The sequence below is a fragment of the Saccostrea cucullata genome, unplaced genomic scaffold (assembly GCF_032062105.1).
Source record: "Saccostrea cucullata isolate Sc308-1 unplaced genomic scaffold, CSIRO_AGI_Scuc_v1 ctg239, whole genome shotgun sequence".
NCBI lineage: Eukaryota > Metazoa > Mollusca > Bivalvia > Ostreida > Ostreidae > Saccostrea > Saccostrea cuccullata.
The window spans coordinates 560,779-574,821 of record NW_026939884.1 but is presented as its reverse complement, the minus strand read 5'-3'; positions in this window follow the sequence as shown (position 1 = coordinate 574,821).

Below are 14,043 nucleotides of genomic sequence, written 5' to 3'. Positions count from 1 at the left end.
CTAGAACTATAGTATGTGTTCTTTTCTTTTAATTATTATTATGTTATTTTTCACTGATGCAATATGTATCAATATTGGATTAATTTAGATAAAAAAAGAAAGAAAAAATTATAATCTTGGTTAATTAAAATTTTCTAAGATGGACACAAGATAAAACAATTGCAACTGCGCGGTTTGTTGGTTAATACGACTGAGCAGTGGACAGGAAGAGACTGTTCTTGCTGGTCTGTCACATCAAAGGTGGGCCAGAGGAAGAAATAATACAATTCTCAGGTAAAGGAGACCAGACATGGATTTAATGCCATTAATTTGTCCGAGGATACCGTGCTAAAATGCACTGCATCTTCCGTGATGCGCAAATTGTGGATATATTGACGATTCTCTCTCTCTCACTTTAAAAATCCATTTATCTCTCTCTCTCTCTCTCTTTCTCTCTCTCTCTAAAAATCCATTTATCGCTTTTGTGATATATGGTTAATTTTGTAAGTGGGATTTGTAAATCGATAACCCACTCTTTAATGAGATTTACTTCTAGTGTAAAATTTAAATGTAACGAGGTGCATTTTCTCATTTGTTAATTGTTTGAAATGGAAAAATAGGATCAGAAAACTGCTACTGAAAAACAACAATGGATGGAATGTAAATTACTTGTGAAACTCTTTTTGTTCATCTATCGACTGGGTGCATTGATTCGTCATAGGTAGATATTGAAATCGTGTCTTTGTGAATTGAACCAAAAGTACTCTAAAACAGCGCAATACTTTAACAATTACTGCAGCCAAAAGAAACAAAATTCCGAAGATAGCTTTTATATGCAAATTTTGCACTCCCAGAGCTTTAATAACATATATATCTTACTTCGATTGTTTACCAAAGAAAGGTGTTTTAAAACACTTTGAGTTTTAGATCATTAAGTAATTGTTTGAAAAATCGTTTTTAAGCGCATTGAAAAAAAATTAATTTATCTTGATTCTTTTAAAGATTTTAAAAATGTTTTTCTTTATTATTTGCACGAAAAAAATATTTTGTGAATCTTCATTTATACACACAGAATGAAACTTTCCAATTAGTTTACTGAATGGAAAGAGGTCGACCATCCAGTCACCTTTCTATAGACCATTCAGTTAACATTCAGTTAACATACATACAGTTAACATTCAGTTGACATTCAGTTGGAAAAGTTTCATCCTGTGACATGAACCTATGCTCTCTTGTACGCACTTTATTGGAAACAACAATTTATATAATCCCGAATTATTGCATCATGGTGCCCTGGCACTTATAGTACGGATCTCTGCAGTTTAATCGAACCCATGTAACAGAAGTTATATCGCATTGACAATAAAATTTCTATTATCGATAATTACCAGATAAACTGATTTTTTTTATTTTACAGATGTGAAAAAAAAGTATAGTTCAACTGTGTGATTGCTGCTTATTTATCATTAGTGGGAGGCATACGTCCTGGCTCTGGTCGTTGTCGTCTCGTATCATTAGTAAACTTTTCGTATCAATATTAACATCGCTCCATTTTCGATCAGCTACCATTTGAACAGACATCGCCACTCATTTTAATCAGTACTTCGGACGGGACATTCTCCATGGTATTGGGGACGCGTATATTTCAGTGCACGTTAATTTAGAGGATATTGTTTCTAGTGATTCATCTTTGATACAAATTGATTGATCTTTCAGAGCATATGTCACCGCTAAGCATCTGTTGTGCGTGGCAAAAAAAGCCATAATGTCAATTCTTGCCCCACAGTTAGTTTCTCATTGGAGCTCAATATCACAGGTTTTCCTGTGCATATTGATAATTTAAGCTATTTGTTAAAACACTCGATACTTATCGGCGTTTTACACCGTTTAACCACAAGAGCTTACTTTTTGTGAATCGAACAAGCAAATTAATTTCAATTTACGAACAATTTTTGAATTGCTTTTTAGGACGATGCTATCGGCTATTGGGAAACAATTCATATAGTCCTTGTTCAAGACGAAAAATGCTAATATAAAGGAACGATCAATTAACAGGTACAAAAAGATAAAACAAACACCGGAACTGCAGAAAAAGCCATTCCGATCCTCCCGTTTCCTTCCTAATGTACAATAGTATTCCATTTTCTCTTTGTAATAAAAGCTGGGTTGCGATAAGCATGTGTTTCATGTAGAAATCCTATCTACGAATACCTGTCTCTTTCTTCGTATTGATTCTCGGCATTATAAAGAGGGAATTGGCGCGATGCTTCCACAAAGTAAATATATATACTGCATTCTACATCACACACAAATGCAACAAATTTGTAAAAAGCTTGTCAAGGTTACAATATACAAATAAATGGTGCAATCTGCATCCAAAAGAATGTGAACAAATCTCTATAACTTAAGATAAATCAAGAAAAAATATCTTCGATTGGTATATACTTATATGAACATCAAATACCTGATTGGCTTGTAATATCTTACCTGAAATAAGTAAATTAGTCCTTTAAATCACTACGATGTGAATGATACCGAGTTCCTTCCGCATGCTGTGAGTACGGGTCGGTGTGTCGCCCTGTGACAGCGCTGTACCTGATGCTGATCATGGGACAGGTGCGAGACGATAGGTGTACTGATCCACTCAGGCTCTGCATCTCTCTGAGAAATCAACAGCAAATCGTCTGAATTTTAAATCGTTGGTTTCTGGACGACTAGTTTTATGCCTAGAAATAAACCTATCTAGGATCGAGAAAGCTAATATAATAATAATGAAGTCTCCCCGGGTAGGCAGAGCACGCGTGAAATATTTAACACGGGAAATGCGAATGCGTATTGTTTCACTGTTGTCATACATCAGATATTGGGGAAGCAAAAATTCTTGCCATCTCAAATTCCATTTCTGAAAAAAAATCCCGATCGAAAACCAATGTGCTTTTAGAAAATGCAAACATTGCAAGACCGTGGCAAGGTAGACATCCACCATCCCGGGTTTTCCCATTTAGTAAATTAGAGAGGGGGGATGATGGGGGATCGGGTCAATATTTTCATTTTACATTATATCAATAATTCCATTAAATAATACTGGGTGATTGTTGGGACATCTCGATCGTCTCAATAGGTTTTTATGCCTGTTAGTTAACCGTTACTTGGCGCCATTATGATTTGATTGGTATCTGCTTGTTTAGCTCCAGTGTTCAAATGAGGTATACCAACATTGCATCACTGTGTCAAACGATAAAAAAAGAGTGCTGAAATCTACCCATTATTGCAGGTATATTGTATGTAAATAATAAATATCCCATCAAATTCTAAATCTTGACGTGAATCCTCGGTGATTTTCATCCGGTTAGTATGTTTTAAAGGCTGTCTCTAATTTCGGCGCGTGCCATATGAGGTTGGACACGTGCTTATTTAATGACTGTTACATTTGTGTTTGACTATCATAATAAACGAACGTTTTAGATGAGCGTGTCGTTAGAATTGCTGGACTTAATAAAGAGGGAACATGGTTGTAGCCTGAACATTAATTTAAACAAAATAGATTTCACACTTACAAGTATAAGTTAGGGGTGCCTGGCGTTACTTAATACAACTCACACTTACAATCTTTATAATATCTGATAAGTAAGAGTGAATCTGGTAGAGATTTCCTATCTCACATTACATGAGGAGTACCCGGTGAGCGAATCCCATCTCACTTAAAATACGTGCACGTATGGGGTTCCAGGTAGGGATATCCTATCCTACCTTTTAGGGTGTGTAGAAGTATTATAGGGTGTACAATGTAGGAGTATTCTCTATCCTATAGGGTGTACAATGTAGGAGTATTTCAATCCTATAGGGTGTACAATATAGGAGTATTTCAATCCTATAGGGTGTACAATGTAGGAGTATTTCAATCCTATAGGGTGTACAGTGTAGAAGTATTTCAATCCTATAGTGTGTACATTGTAGAAGTATTTCAATCCTATAGGGTGTACAGTGTAGGAGTATTTCAATCCTATAGGGTGTACAATGTAGGAGTATTTCAATCCTATAGGGTGTACAATGTAGGAGTATTTCAATCCTATAGGGTGTACAATGTAGGAGTATTTCAATCCTCTAGGGTGTACACTGTAGGAGTATTTCAGTCTTATAGAGTGTGCAGTGTAGGAGTATTTTAATCTTATAGGATGTACAATATCTGAGTATTTCAATCCTGTAGGGTGTACAATATAGGAGTATTTCAATCCTATAGGGTGTACAAGATAGGAGCATTTTAATCCTATAGGGGGTACAATGTAGGAGTATTTCAATTTTATAGGTGTACAATGTGGGAGTATTTCAATCCTATAGGGTGTACAAGATAGGAGTATTTCAATCCTATAGGGTGTGCAAGATAGGAGTATTTCAATCCTATAGGGTGAACAAGATAGGAGCATTTCAATCCTTTAGGGTGTACAATGCTTGAGTATTTCAATCCTATAGAGTGTACAAGATACGATGTGTAAGGCAGGGGAATTCCAATTCTATAGGGTGTACAATGTAGGAGTATTTCAATCCTATAGGGTGTACAATGTAGGAGTATTTCAATCCTATAGGGTGTACAATATAGGAGTATTTCAATCCTATAGGATGTACAACATAGGAGTATTTCAATCTTATAGGGTGTACAATGTAGGAGTATTTCAATCCTATAGAATGTACAATATAGGAGTATTTCAATCCTATAGGGTTAGGAGTATTTCAATCCTATAGGGTGTACAATATAGGAGTATTTCAATCCTATAGGGTGTACAATGCATGAGTATTTCAATCCTATAGAGTGTACAAGATAGGGTGTGTAACGCAGGTGAATTTCAATTCTATAGGGTGTACAATGTAGGAGTACTGTAGAACACTTAATTTTCGCGACACCTTATTTTCGCGAGATAATCATTGACTTTTGATTAGCGAAACAAAATTTTCGCTCGCGAATCGTGGTTATTGCTCTACATAATCGTAAGGAATACTATTATACGCGAGAATTAAATTTTCGCGAGCATACTATCTCGCGTAATTACGCGAAAATAAAGTTCTCGCGAATAAAAAGTGATTTACAGTATTTCAATCCTATAGGGTGTACAATGTCTGAGTATTTCAATCCTATAGGGTGTACAATATAGGAGTATTTCAATCCTATAGGGTGTACAATGTAGGAGTATTTCAATCCTATAGGGTATACAATGTAGGAGTGTTTCAATCCTATAGGGTGTACAATGTCTGAGTATTTCAATCTTATAGGGTGTACAATGTAGGAGTATTTCAATCCTATAGAATGTACAATATAGGAGTATTTCAATCTTATAGGGTGTACAATATAGGAGTATTTCAATCCTATAGGATGTACAACATATTAGTATTTCAATCTTATAGGGTGTACAATGTAGGAGTATTTCAATCCTATAGAATGTACAATATAGGAGTATTTCAATCTTATAGGGTGTACAATGTAGGAGTATTTCAATCCTTTAGGGTGTACAATGTAGGAGTATTTCAATCCTATAGGGTGTACAATGTAGGAGTATTTCAATCCTATAGGGTGTACAATGTAGGAGTGTTTCATTCCTATAGGGTGTACAATGTCTTAGTATTTCAATCCTATAGGGTGTACAAGATAGGAGTATTTCAATCCTATAGGGTGTACAATGTAGGAGTATTTCAATCTTATAGGGTGTACAATGTAGGAGTGTTTCATTCCTATAGGGTGTACAATGTCTTAGTATTTCAATCCTATAGGGTGTACAAGATAGGAGTATTTCAATCCTATAGGGTGTACAATGTAGGAGTGTTTCAATCCTATAGGGTGTACAATGTCTGAGTATTTCAATCCTATAGGGTGTACAATATAGGAGTATTTCAATCCTATAGGATGTACAACATAGTAGTATTTCAATCTTATAGGGTGTACAATGTAGGAGTATTTCAATCCTATAGAATGTACAATATAGGAGTATTTCAATCCTATAGGGTGTACAATATAGGAGTATTTCAATCCTATAGGATGTACAACATAGGAGTATTTCAATCTTATAGGGTGTACAATGTAGGAGTATTTCAATCCTATAGAATGTACAATATAGGAGTATTTCAATCCTATAGGGTTAGGAGTATTTCAATCCTATAGGGTGTACAATGCATGAGTATTTCAATCCTATAGAGTGTACAAGATAGGGTGTGTAAGGCAGGTGAATTTCAATTCTATAGGATGCACAATGTAGGAGTATTTCATTCCTATAGGGTGTACAATGTAGGAGTATTTCAATCCTATAGAATGTATAAGGTAGGAGTATTCCACTCCTATAGGGTGAATAATGTAGGAGTATTTCAATTTTTTAGGATGTACATTGTAGGGGTATTGCAATCTGTATGTTGTATTATGCTGGAGTATCCCCTTCCTATAGGATGTACAATTTAGGAGTATTTCAATCCTACTTCATTCTTTTTCATGGTGCATAATGCAGGAGTATTCCGTTTCTGTTGGATGTACAATGTAGGAATATTCAAATCCTTTAAGGTACTAATCTCACATTTTATTGGGAGTACTCTTTAGGAATATCCTATCTCACATTATGGAGGGATTGCCGTCTAGGAATATACAATCTCAAATTAAAAAGGTGTATCTATTTGGAGTATCCCATCTCACATTGTATAGGGAGTACTTGTACCCTATAGGAGTATCCCATCTATCATTGTATAGGGAGTACTTTATAGGACTATCATATCTCGTATTTTACAAGGAGTACCCTATAGGAGTAACACATTTCACATTATATAGAGGTACCCAGTAGGAATATTCTATCTCACATTATATAGAGGTACCCAGTAGGAATATCCTATCTCACATTATATAGAGGTACCCAGTAGGAATATCCTATCTCACATTATATAGGGAGTAGCCTTAGACATTTCTTATCTCACATTTTATAGAGAGTATCAAGTAGAACTATCCTATCCCACATAAATGTAGGAAATATCTCAGAGGTTGCCTGCAGAAATATTTCCTATCTCGCATTACATTGGGAGTACCAAGTAGGAGTATCCCATTCCACATTACATACAGAGTACCCCGTAAGATTTTTTTATATATATCGCATTATATAGGGAATATCAATGAAGAATTTCTTACTTCGCATTTTATGGGGAGTATCAAGTAAAACTATCTTTCCCACAATAATAAAGGGAGTACCCGATAAAAGTATTCATCTAGCATTACATAGAGAATACTATCCTATCTCACATTATTCAGGGAGTACAGTGCATCAGTGGTAGGAATATCCTATCTCATACTATTTAGGGAGTATCCGTGGTAGGACTATCCTATCTTACATTATTCAGGGAGTATCCGCGGTAGGACTATCTTATCTTATGTTATAGGAGTTTCCGTTGCCGGACTATCCTATCTCATGTTATATAGGGAGTATCTGAGGAAGGACTATCCTATCTCATGTTATATAGGGAATACCAACGATAGGACTATACTATCTCATGTTATACAGGAAGTATTCACGTTAGGACTATTCTATGTCAGGTTATATAGGGAGTACCAACGGTAGGACTATCCTATATCATGTAATATAGGGAGTTTCCACGGTAGGACTATGCTATCTCATGTTGTATAGGAAGTACCTACACTAGGACTATCCTATCTCACGTTATATAGGGAGTACCCGCGGTAGAACTATCCTATTTAACATTATTCAGGGAGTATCCGCGGTAGGACGATCCTATCTCGTGTTATATAGGTAGGCGGGTCGTACCGTTGGTACCCCCTGTATAACATGAGATAGGATATCCCTACCTATCTCATGTTATATAGGCACGGGTCACGGTAGCCTAGTGGTAGAGCGTTCGCTTCGTGATCGGGAGGCCCGGGTTCGATGCTCGTTCGTGGCGCCGCGTCAAACCTAATACGTAAACATAGGTAGTGACTGTCCCTTCACCAAGCGCTCGGCACTAGAAGTGAAAGCCACGGGTCTTTCGGATATGACCTTAAAAACGTAGGTCCCGTGTCCCGGTAGACGTTGGCACGATAAAGAACCCTCACTGCTCAATGACCCTGAGTGCCGAGCATAGGTCTAAATTTGAAGCCCTTCATCGGCATACGGTGACGTCTCGGTATGAGTGAAAAATTCTCGAATGAAACGCTAAACAATAAACAATCAATCATATTATATAAGGAGTATCCGCGGTAGGACTATACTATATCATGTTATATAGGGAGTGCACACTGTAGGATTATCCTATCTCAAGTTGTATAGAGAGTACCAACGGTAGGACAATCCTACCTATTGTTATATAGGGAGTATCCGCGGTAGGACTATCCTGTCTCATGTTATATGGGGAGTACCAACGGTAGGACTATCCTATCTCATGTTATATAGGGAATACCCACGGTAGGACTATCCTATCTCATGTTACACAGGGAGTATCTTGTAGGACTTTCTTATCTCACATTATATAGGAAGTTCCTGTAAGCGTATCATTTCACACATTATAAAAACAGTAACTGGTATGACTATCTCGCTTTATATTGAGAAAACCCGCAAGGAATTATTTATCTTAGCTCAAAAATGTGTGTTGAGTACCTTGGAGGATTTAAAATTAGTTGTTTATATGGGGTATTTTGTAGGAGTATCCTATCTCACATTGTTTAGGGGGTATTTTGTAGGAGTATCCTATCTCACATTGTTTAGGGGGTATTTTGTAGGAGTATCCTATCTCACATTATTTAGGGGGTATTTTGTAGGAGTATCCTATCTCACATTGTTTAGGGGGTATTTTGTAGGAGTATCCTATCTCACATTGTTTAGGGGTTATTTTGTAGGAGTATCCTATCTCACATTGTTTAGGTGGTATTTTGTAGGAGTATCCTATCTCACATTATTTAGGGGGGTATTTTGTAGGAGTATCCTATCTCACATTGTTTAGGGGGTATTTTGTAGGAGTATCCTATCTCACATTGTTTAGGGGGTATTTTGTAGGAGTATCCTATCTCACATTGTTTAGGGGGTATTTTGTAGGAGTATCCTATATCCCATTGTTTATTTGGTATTTTGTAGGAGTATCCTATCTCACATTGTTTATATGGTATTTTGTAGGAGTATCCTATCTCACATTGTTTATGTAGCATTTTGTAGGAGTATCCTATCTCACATTGTTTATGGGGTATTTTGTAGGAGTATCCTATCTCACATTGTTTAGGGGGTATTTTGTAGGAGTATCCTATCTCACATTGTTTAGGTGGTATTTTGTAGGAGTATCCTATCTCACATTGTTTATGTGGTATTTTGTAGGAGTATCCTATCTCACATTGTTTAGGGGGTATTTTGTAGGAGTATCCTAAATACATTATGCACTCTACATGTATAGGGTGTATCTATGGGAAGCAGGAACTATATAACCTACTGGAGTATTTATTACCTTGATTCACTTCTGTCTGTTTCCTTGATCGTAAGTTAACCCGTATTTTTTCACTTACATGTCATTATCCATATACGGTACTCTTTTATTTTTGAGTCTATAATCTTTATTATTACAAGTTTCTTAGGAAAGGAAAAACTAACATCAGCATTATAAAGCTAGCATTGTCTTTTGCCAAGTATCTTCAAGTCCCAGAGACTGTGTCATATTGAGTTCTGATAATAAAGGTAGAAAACAAATATAAGCGACCTTTGTTGCACCGGTAGTACAGTACACAATGCACTGAATTTAATGGAGTTGCAAAGTAACGTTTCTTTTCTTTCTTCCTCTCCCTCCCTCTTTATTTTCTCTCTTGTTCTCATTTTTCGCACGATTTCCAAGATCCTGGGACCTGTTCGTGTACTGTAGAGCTGAAAGCATACGACTGTGAGCATCTTGTAGTATAGTTTGATTATTTTCATTTTAGCCGTTGGAGTTAGTATGCATGGAAAAACGAAATGAAAAGAAAACAAAGGGATAAAAGGGAAACAAAAAAGAATACAGAGAGAAAAGAGTCGGAAGGGAAAGAAAACAAAAAGAAAAGAAGGTTAAAAACAAAAAGAAACAAACCACACGACAAGCTGGAGAATTATTTACTTCTACTTTATTGTGAATGTACTAACCTAACATTAAAATAAAAACATTCTTACATAGCTGATATCTAAATACGAGATATTTCATTTGGAGGCTGTATTAGTCGATTTTCAGAAGAAAATTAATGAACATATGTATAATTCAGGATTATTTGTAAGGTAATTTTCCCCCCAATGTATAAATTTTGATACGGGTATGACCGATTTACGACAAAAGAATGAAGTTTTTAACACTTCAGATTTACAAATTCACGTCTTATTTATTAATCGATTATTTATAAAACTATTTCCATATGTCTTGTAGACCTCATGAATAATAGATTAATTTGTTGAAGTCACTATGAATTAATTATGCCTTGCGACATTTTACTATCGATATCTTTTGCATAAAATTTTTGTAAATTTAAATATATGAGCATTAAATAAAGATTTAAAATTAGTTGCGTTTGGATGTTTGAAGTCTATATCAAACAGTTTCCATTTTCTTTTATATTCACAGTTGACTTTTTGTCTCTTTTCTTAATCAAAATACAGTAAATTTAAGAAAACAATGAATATACTTAATATACATTTTACTTAATTCTTATCTAAAAATTTTTTTTTTTTTTGGTCTTGAATTAAGGAGCAGGGTTCGAATTCGACGCAACACAATCCTTAACACACTCATCATTAGAAGATAAAAGATGAACCAGCCCGGTTCATTCGGTGGCCAAAAGAAAAAAATATTACCATTGCAGAAAAAACAAAAATCAATGGAAGAACAATAAGATATGAACAAACAACGAAGACAAAATTTTAAAATTTTCATTAACTCATTACATGTTTTATCGATTAGAAATGCTTTCATTTGTTTATTCAAAACAGCGAACTTCTGAAAGCAGCCAATCGAATGCAGCCACATGGCCGTTGTCGGATCGATATTCCGGTGGATATTGTATCAGTTCTGCTAATTGGCAATTAATGCTAGCGCCTGTCCTAATGTTTCGGGGCTTGAATTACCGGGCTTTTGTGTATATCTGATTATAAAGATGAATAGATCGAAAGCTGTCCACGAAAAAAAAGAACAAATACTTTATACTTTAAAACAAATCATCGATTATCGCCATAATACGGGTGGCCGAGAGAATAATGTCGATTTTTTTTTCCTGTCATGAGATAATAGAACTGTATCTGAGCTAACGGTGTCACGTGACCGACGTATCCTTGATAAAACAATGAGGAAAAGACAAATCCCTGGGGAATGTCCTTAGAGATGATATGCATTACAACACTGTACCATAAGGCCATGAAAATAATTCAGGAAGGGGAGAGGGTATTTCCCTGATAGTCAAGACATTTCAAATTTAACAACATGTTACGCAAACAAATGACTTCAAGTAAATAAAGTATTTATAAGAATGTTGAGCCTTTCATTCTATTTTAATGGGCAAAAAACAAAACAAAAAAAAAACTCGGTAATAGAATTGTAGGACATATTCAAATATGACTACTTGTTCATGCTGTCCGCCTAGCATCAATAAAGTTCTGGTATATTAGCCTCTTTTTTCACCAGAATAAACTTCTATATTGGTCCCTTGTGATTCTTACTAAGAGGAAAAAACTTTCACATAAATATTTCATGGTCTTTCCCGGACTTTTTTTTTTGCATGACTGATGACAGATGCCCGAGCTAAAGGATACAACTGACTTGTAGTCTCCATCACCAAAAAAGAGGGGAACATTACGTCTTCAGTAAAGTGAAGATTTCATTTTGAGAGGATGCAGAGCTATTTATATTACAGATGAAGAAACAAGACACTGCCAATGATTTAAAATTTATTATCTAATTTGTATGAATGACATCATTTAATATCAATAACATGTACATCCATACAGATATCTAATTTAGCCATCAAAAACTAGTTTTGCATAGAATATGTGCTGTGTTGTAAGTCTATAATTTCAATCCAAATGACTAGTTCATGTCTAGGAGCTAAAGTGGACTTCAGAGAGTTAAAACTAATGAATAAACTGTAACTTAGCAAACCTCATGGTAATCTAGTTCAGAATAAACTTGCTAAAAGTTAGAATAATAGCAGGGATAACATTAAAAAAAAACTAAATTCAATATCAGTTGATAGCTTAATATTAAATATTGGTAGTCTAACTGGAGATTATATTTAAAACTTAAGTCATAATCAAAACTACAATCAAACTTTGTTATCTCGAACCTGATGGGACAGAGAGAAAACTTTGAGATATCTGAGGATTCAAGATACCAAGGTTAAGATAAATAAAACAATCAAACTTTTTTCTTCCAAAACTTAGAGATCATTGCTAAATTAGGTGCCTTTCTCACATTAGAAGTGATATTTATTTAGTTTTAAATACACAACTTAATGTTTGGCCAAGCCAATTAATTTGGCAAAAAGTGCTGAAATGTGACTTTACAGTTTAATATGGGTTTTTTTTAAACCTACAAAATGTTTTCAGGTTTCTTGCTTCAAAGTTTCTGTCGACATTTTCAAGAGTGTATTTGAACACTTTACACGACTAAAATTTATAAATTACATTTCCTTTGAAAGAAATATTGAAAAGATACCAGTGTAACTCTTCTGTTTGGGAGATACAAAAATATGTTTGTGTTATACTGTATCCTTAAAATACTAAAAAAATAAGTGTTTGGGTCTTCTACATCACTTCAACATATATATATTGTATTTTAGATATCAGAGTTCAAGATACTGAAGTTCAACTGTAATTAAACATTTAAGGTAGGATTCTTCTCATATTTCTAATATTTAAAAATTAATGAAATTTTCACAGAATCAAGAAGACAATATCGGTAAGTGATAGTATCAGTGAAATTAAATTTGACCATTTTATATTAGAGGCAAGGTCAGGTCAAGGTCATTATCTTTTTCCTTAACATTAAGAATAAAAGAATACTGTTGCCAATCATGTGATACCTACTTCTATTTCAAAAGTTTAAAGATTGTGCTTTTTGCATAAAAACATTTTACTATATCGGGTCTATAGCATGATATTACCAAATTTACATAAATAATATAACTTAACTGGATATTGGCTAATCCGAATTTTCTCTGTTTTTGTTAATTTTTTAGGATATATTAGTTTTTTTTCATATGCTTACTATATTTAACTTTTTCTTATTTTCACGTATGATAAAGTAGTAATAAAAATGTACAAAATGATACAAAAACAAAAAGTTTTGATTGTTTACTAAGAGAGAAAAAATACTTTTAATGGATTTTTGGCTCAAATCTGCACTTTGATAGGAAGCATTTAAAAGCTAACAAAATTCTAGTTTGTTTGAAAAATCATATTTATTTGATATATTTTGAAAGTTTAGTTCCTCATTATTAATTTAACTTACATTTGAAAATTTCTCCAAGTCTTTGATTGTGTAAAACAATAACTAAATTCATTGTTCTATTATAATTTTGAGAGGCAGAAAAGAAAATATTTTCATACGCCACCATTCCGCCAAAAATATAGTCCCTGCTAGTTTTCAAACACAGTTTACCATTTCTATTTAAAGTTGTACAATTGTGATGAGGAAAGAAAAATATGGACTTTTAAATTTCTTACACCTCAATATATAAGACATATAAGCAAATATACTTTGAATGTTTCATCTAGTCAGGAACCAGAGAAGAATCCTACCTTAAGTAAATTAAAGATTTCTACACAAGTATACTTTTACATTTAAAAAAAAAAACCTTAATAATCATAATGAAAACTCAATGGACATTTAACTAACATTTCCATTCATTTTTAGTTTTAAAAAAAAAAAAACATATAAATTATGCTTAAAAAAAAAAGAAATAATTTAAGATGAACTTCATTGACACATGTATGTTGGAATTAATCCATGTTCAAATACAAAGATGGCTGCATTTAAAGTAAGATAACAACTCTTCAAGCATGTTAGATGGAATCCCCTTAAATGAGCCTAACCATACTGAGGAGAAACTTGTAATTATAG